Below are 6,780 nucleotides of genomic sequence, written 5' to 3'. Positions count from 1 at the left end.
TTCACAGGGTCTTTTTGTTTGTCTTTTTAAAGGAAGTTTAGTCTCAGCAAAAGTTGGGTCGGTGTTGTTTATATAAGCCTGCCACTGAGGTATTACTCAGAACTCCAGCCTCAGGTAGACTCTAGCTATGTCCATGATGGTATTCAAAACAAAACCACTAAACATGTGGGAGAAGTAAAAGACCGTCATAACTGAAGCTAATGAAATATAACCAAATGTAAACAGCCATCTGGGTGATTTCAGAAGCCCATGTTCCAGCACCAAACATTCTAACTACTTCCTTCCACTTAAAAACTCGATTTTTTTAAAGGTGCTTTCTTTCTTTCAGCATACAAATGCGTATAATATCAACAAAATGTTCTGGAACATTTCTGAAAAGAGTTGTTTCAGACACAACTTAGAAGTGATTTACTGAAAATGATGTTTTATGAGACCTCAAATTTTCACCTGTATTGATGACATGGTCACTTTCAGAAGAGCATCTTGATTACCAAGGACCAGTAAAACCTCCAGACCTTTTTTTCTAACCTCAACTCAACTTCTTAGCCACCATATGAACAGTATCCATGGTGCTTTTCCTTGAAGGCATCACAGAGTCTAGATATTTCCTATTTTCCTTACTTTAGCTGATGTTCTCCCAGCTAAACCTAATCCTATAGAGTTAAAGAGGTTTCTTGTTTTGTGTTGCTCCTCTGCCCAGAAGGTAACTTATTTTTGGTCTTTCATGACTGTCCTATTTTAACACACATGTCACATGTCACCAATTTTGTTCATTCTCTGATGATAATTTGTTTCTTTCCTTAACATCTCACTTTCTCCTCTCATTTTAATTATCTATAATATAAGCTTTATTTATCAATGCATTTATGCAACAAGCACTTCTTTCATCTATATCATCTTTGCCGAGCATTGTTCTACATCCTTGTTACTGAATAATCAAGGAACAGAACAAATTTCCCTTGCAGTCACAGAGCTTACTGACATCCTTGCTATGTCAATGTTTCTACAATATAGCTAATATGTGAGGCCCCAAAGCGTTAGAGTGAAACACAGTTAAAGCATGTAAGAAGGCTCTAGAGTGTTGGGATAAGAGGTCAGAAATATATCTGCTATTAAATAGATTCAGCGAAGGCTATATGTGGAATGTGAAACTTGACCTAGCAGTTTGAGCTGTTCTGTATAAGCTAGAATCCTGAAGAAGTTGGTTCTAACATATGTGCTGGCAATTAAGTCCAAGCAAGAAAAGAATGAGTCTTCCTTCTTCCAATGTTCTTGAGTGGAAGGACAGATTAAAGGTATCAAACACCATTGGATTTTTCTCAGGCTGGCCTTGAATTCAGAAATCTGATTGTCTCAGTCTTTTGGAATTAAAGGCATGTACCACCTTGATGGGCCTAAGTTTCTCATGGCCACTATGCCTCAAGATCTCCATGTTATAAGATTTGAGTTAGAAGCCCAAGTGTGCCTTCTATTTCGGGACTGTAGTTCATTCTATTTGTAGTCAACCAGGAATAAACAAGACACTTGAAACACACATAAATGGAACTTTTGCTCTGAGAGAAAACAGAATCTTTGCAGTGTTTCGAGCAGACATGTGATCTGAATGATACTCTGAAAGATACCTTGCCCTCTAAATCAGTGGTTCTCAATCTTCCTAATGCTGCAACACTTTAATACAGTTCTTCATGTCGTGCTGTCCCCAAACTGCAAAAAATAATTTTCCATGTTTGTTGCTACTTCATAACTATAATATTGATACCTTTGTGAATCATAATGTAAATACTTGATATATAGAATATGTGACCCCTGTGAAAGGGTGGTTCAACTCCCAAAGGTATCATGACTCCCAGGTTGAGAACTGCTGCTCTATAAGCAGGATGGGGATAGAAGGGCAATGCAAGGTTTAGATTATGATCATTATTCTTCCTTGTCATCTTAGATGGATTTGTTATTCCTGGTAAACAAACCTCTGGTATCTGAAGGGTATGTACATTGAAGTTAGACTGTGGAAGACTGACTCTGAATGTGGGCTGCAAAATTCCATGGGATAGGGTGTCCAGACTGAATTAAAAGATAAAAAGGAAATGTTAGTCCCAGTATTTGTTTCTCAGATTCTTGAAATATATCAATAGGAGAATACCCAGTGCTGTACCAATGAACCACCCTTTCCAGCAAGTCTTCCTGTCCTGATGGACTCTCACCTCTAATGGAACAAGAACAAGTCCTTCTTTCCTTAGTTTGCTTCTTATAAGTTCACAGTGACAAGGAATGTACATATTATGACATTTATACAGGAGCATTTTTGTATGTTAGAGACTTGGCATAACAGACATGGTTTTTAAAGGAATTAATATAGGGATGAGCAAAATGTGAATGTTGAAGGGTATAAGATATCCTCACAAACAGGAAGCAAACAAGTAAAAGTTACAGATGATCTTCACTTTTTGAGGAACCTCACAGGACATTAATATTTTACTTTTGATTTCCTGTGAGCAAATTTATACATCTTTATATACACACACACCACATAGTGACTGCTTTATGACACACTGTGTCTTTGAGATGCTTGTTCTTCAAATATTCTCAAAGTCTTGAACTCATGGTTATAAAATATATTATGTTAACCCTTTAGCAATCACCTAGTTCTCTAGGCCTTCCCAACATATTAGGACAGACTTGCTTGTTGTAAAGGTTAAATGTTAGTATGTTTTAAACTATGATCATGGTCAGGGTAGAAGAGCTTCAAACTGTTTCTTCTAAGTAGTGCTTAACATTATTCTTGTACTTATAGAAATTAGAGCCCAACGTTTATTTTGTTAAAAGTAGTTACTATTTGCCTTTTGTGGGTACTTCTATATACTGTCAAGTGAAACATTTTAATTCTCCTTAAGTGAGCTGGAGTGTCTTTAATTCTAAATTTTGTGGAAGAAGTCTGTTCTCACAAAACAAAGGTCCTGGTTTCAATTCCCATTTAGGTATTCACTGATTATAAAAGAGGAGATATGCTTCCTCAACCACAGATTCTTTCTCAGCCTTGTGAAACTTATTTGCAAAGTTTTGTGTAAAAGTTACAGCCAAGAGTGTGAATCTGGAAAACCCTATACAAACCCATCTGTGAAGAAAGGAAAGGACAGATGGCATATTGATAGTCAATTTGTCTACAAAAAGCAGCAGATATTTAAGATGTTCTATCTTTAAAGGGATGGTGTACATTCAAGATGATAAGTTTCAAGGTTGAACACATTTAAGACGTGTAGAAATGACTTGATTGACCTAGTTATTAAAAAAAAAACCATTCTGAACGTGTGCATCTATCAAGCACTGTATGGCAAAGTTGAGTTGAAAAGTGTACATCTGTTTTGTCAATTGCACCTTTCCAACTGAAAGCTCTCAATAAGAGATTTCTTCTCGTGAATGAGACCAAAACAGGAGAGGTAGGGAGAGAAGAAAGAAGGAAATATGAGGTGGAGGTGGGGAGAATAGAAGGAGATGGAAAGAAGGGAGGAAGAAAGAATGGTAGGAAGGATGAAAGTAAAATAGAAACGGAAGGAGGGAGGAAGATAGGGAGGAATGGAAAAAGGGAGGGAGGAAGAGAGATTCAGAAATATCCTGTAGGCTCTTTTACAAGATGTATGTGTTCATTTATGGAAACACTAGTGTTTTCCCAGTTGGAACTATGTCTTTTCTAGCTATATGCTTATAATCAACTTTATAGTACCAGGTCTTTATTCTTTCCTATGGAGTGAACATAAGCATCTTGCATGTCATGTTACTATTGCATCAAACAAGATGGAGAGCTGAGTGAGGCCATAGACGAGTTCACTTTCCCAGAATAGCAGCACCTTCAAGCACTACGAATTTAAGCAGAGAGAGAGAGAGAGACAGACAGGCAGAGAGAGAGAGAGAGAGAGAGAGAGAGAGAGAGAGAGAGAGAGAGAGAGAGAGAGAACAATTCATGCTAGTTCAGTTGCAACTCAATCTCTGTGTCATGCAACCAAAGTGTGTAGTGTCTTCTTGACAGGGATTATCATTTTTTCTGGTGGGCCACCAAGAGCAAAGAAAATAAGCTTTAGCATTTTGGAATGTAGCATTTATTAGTCATATTTTCATACTTCCTAATACTTCCCCAATAGCCTCCCATATACGAAATGCACCTCCATTCCAAATTTTTAAACTCAATTTTTTTTAAGTGTGTAGAGTTTGGGTAATCCTTTTTTTTTTCTGTTTTTTCTTTATTAATTTGAGTATTTCTTATTTACATTTCAAATGTTATTCCCTTTCCCGGTTTCCAGGCCAACATCCCCATAGCCCCTCCCCCTCCCCTTCTAGATGGGTGTTCCCCTCCCCATCCTTCCCCCATTACCGCCCCTCTCCCCAACAATCACACTCACTGGGGGTTCAGTCTTAGCAGGACCAAGCGCTTCCCCTTCCACTGTTGATCTTACTAGGCTATTCATTGCTACCTATGAGGTTGGAGCCCAGGGTCAGTCCATATATAGTCTTTGGGTAGTGGCTTAGTCCCTGGAAGCTCTGGTTGTAAACTCAATTTTTAAAGGTATAAAAAATAGGTTTTTGCGGGTTGGGGATTTAGCTCAGTGGTAGAGCGCTTGCCTAGGAAGCGCAAGGCCCTGGGTTCGATCCCCAGCTCCGGAAAAAAAAAAAAGGTTTTTGCATACTTTTACATGTATTTTTAGCTTTTGGTAGTCACCCCAATCCCCAGTCAATTTCCCAATCTTATCTAGGTGGACTATTTTCATGCTGAAGCTGTGCATATTTTGTTATTTATCATTCATTCTATATTTGTTATCCCCCAGGCCTTAGCGCTCTTCTGCCAATGCTCCTTTTTTCATCCCTAGTAGATAATTATATTTATACCCATAACTAGTTCTGTTTTCAGCACACAGCAGAAATGTACCCTTTGGAAGAGGGTGGCAATTAATGCAGAGACTCATATTTGATCAAAATCCTGAGAATAAATTACAAATAAGAGTACCTGGTTTAAAACAAGACATTTCACACATATATGCACAGACAAAGGCCCAGGTAATATTACAGAGGAGAAATAATATAAGGAATCGAGCATGGAAAATAGTACAATAAAATTCTGCCATAGAGATTTGACCTTGAAGTCATAGTCATGAGCAAAAGCTATGAGTATTTACTTGAGATTGGGTTCTCCAGTTTTCCACCGTGGATGCAGGGGGTACTCATGAGGCCCAGTCCCTTTGAAAAGAGCTAATGACTGTTAACAGGTGCTAGAGTAGAGCCTGTATCATTTTCTCTAATGCTGTAAGCACTAGGGAACTAAGTGGAAAGAAGGAAGAGACTGGAGGAAAAAGAAGGGGGTAGCACAGGATAATAAGAAGTATGAAAGTAAGAATAATAAATGGTATAAATGGTGTGTGATATATATATATATATATATATATATAAATAATTTAGTCTTCACCTGTTTAAACACACACACATACACATAGATACAAAGTACATTAGCAGATAGGCGATGTATCTGTATTAGTATTTCTTGTTGAATTTCACTCAAAATGTCAAAGTAATTTCCACAGAAGGTAATAAAACAGTGAGGTTGAAAAGTATTGAAAATTGTATGTTGAGAGACAATAAGCAAAGCATTGTAATGGAAGATGGAAGCTACAACAACAGGTGAAGTTCCGAATCTGTGACCTGTGCATATCAGGAACACTGAGCTCGGGATAATAAGTGAAGTCCAGACAGCTTCCTGAGAGATGTCACAATGAGGCAGAGACATGAGAGGTGGCCAACAGGAGGAGGCAGATGAGAAAGAAATATGTGTCTAGATCAAAGCAGAAAAATAGCTCCTAATACATTTGTGATGATCAGATATAAACTTTTACAGAGGAAATCTGTATAAGCTTCTAAGTTAGCTAACTTGACTAGTTCACCTAATTATTTCATGAATCATGCAGGCCACAGAGGAAATACAGATCAAGGAAGGTTGAGTCTATGTCAGGTGCTTTTTTTTAATACAGTTCCTTTTTGTATGCATAAGTTCTCTCTTGCAATTCTCTGACCCCGTGGAATTAAATTCCTAATCCTTTCTGCTAGGAAAGTCTACTGTGTTCTGCTTTGTCTCCTAATCAGGCCACAGCTATAGAACACCAACACAGCTTTCTGGAAAAAATTTGTGCTCAACTAAGCAGCCTGGAGAGTGACCCTGATGTGTATTCTCTACTCCAAACCTTTATATATTCACCAGATCAGCTCCTCAGTCTGACAGGCAAGGACTCACATGCTAAAACACTAATCGGAGAACATCACAGTGCCCCATTCAGCTCTGAGTTGTTACCTTCAGGGAAGCTGATGGGGAATGGATATGAAGCACCCCTCACATGTAGTCAGGCATCCTTAGGGCCTAGTCTGTGCCAGGCTCATCAGTTATGACAGGACATGGCCAGGACAGACTAGGTCTAAATAAAACAGAATAAAATCCAAGAAGTTACAGGTTAAAAATGGCTAGTACATGGGGGAGTAAGAAGAACAAATAACATGTGAACAGGAACTTGGACATTAGAGAAGCAACTACAGGAGCACATTCAGATTCTTCCTTTTAGTCAATTGAAATAATTAATGAGTGAGATGATGGCTATTCTAATTATTACAGCTTGATCATTCCATCTTATGTAGATATAAAAAAAACCTCTACCTAATAGATATACATATATCGTGTATACTGCCGATGGTGATTGTAGCCAGAACCTCACACATGCTAAGCACATGTTCTATTCCAGTTACATTCAGACA

Source organism: Rattus rattus, chromosome 11 (assembly GCF_011064425.1).
Source record: "Rattus rattus isolate New Zealand chromosome 11, Rrattus_CSIRO_v1, whole genome shotgun sequence".
Lineage (NCBI taxonomy): Eukaryota > Metazoa > Chordata > Mammalia > Rodentia > Muridae > Rattus > Rattus rattus.
This window is presented reverse-complemented; position numbering follows the sequence as displayed.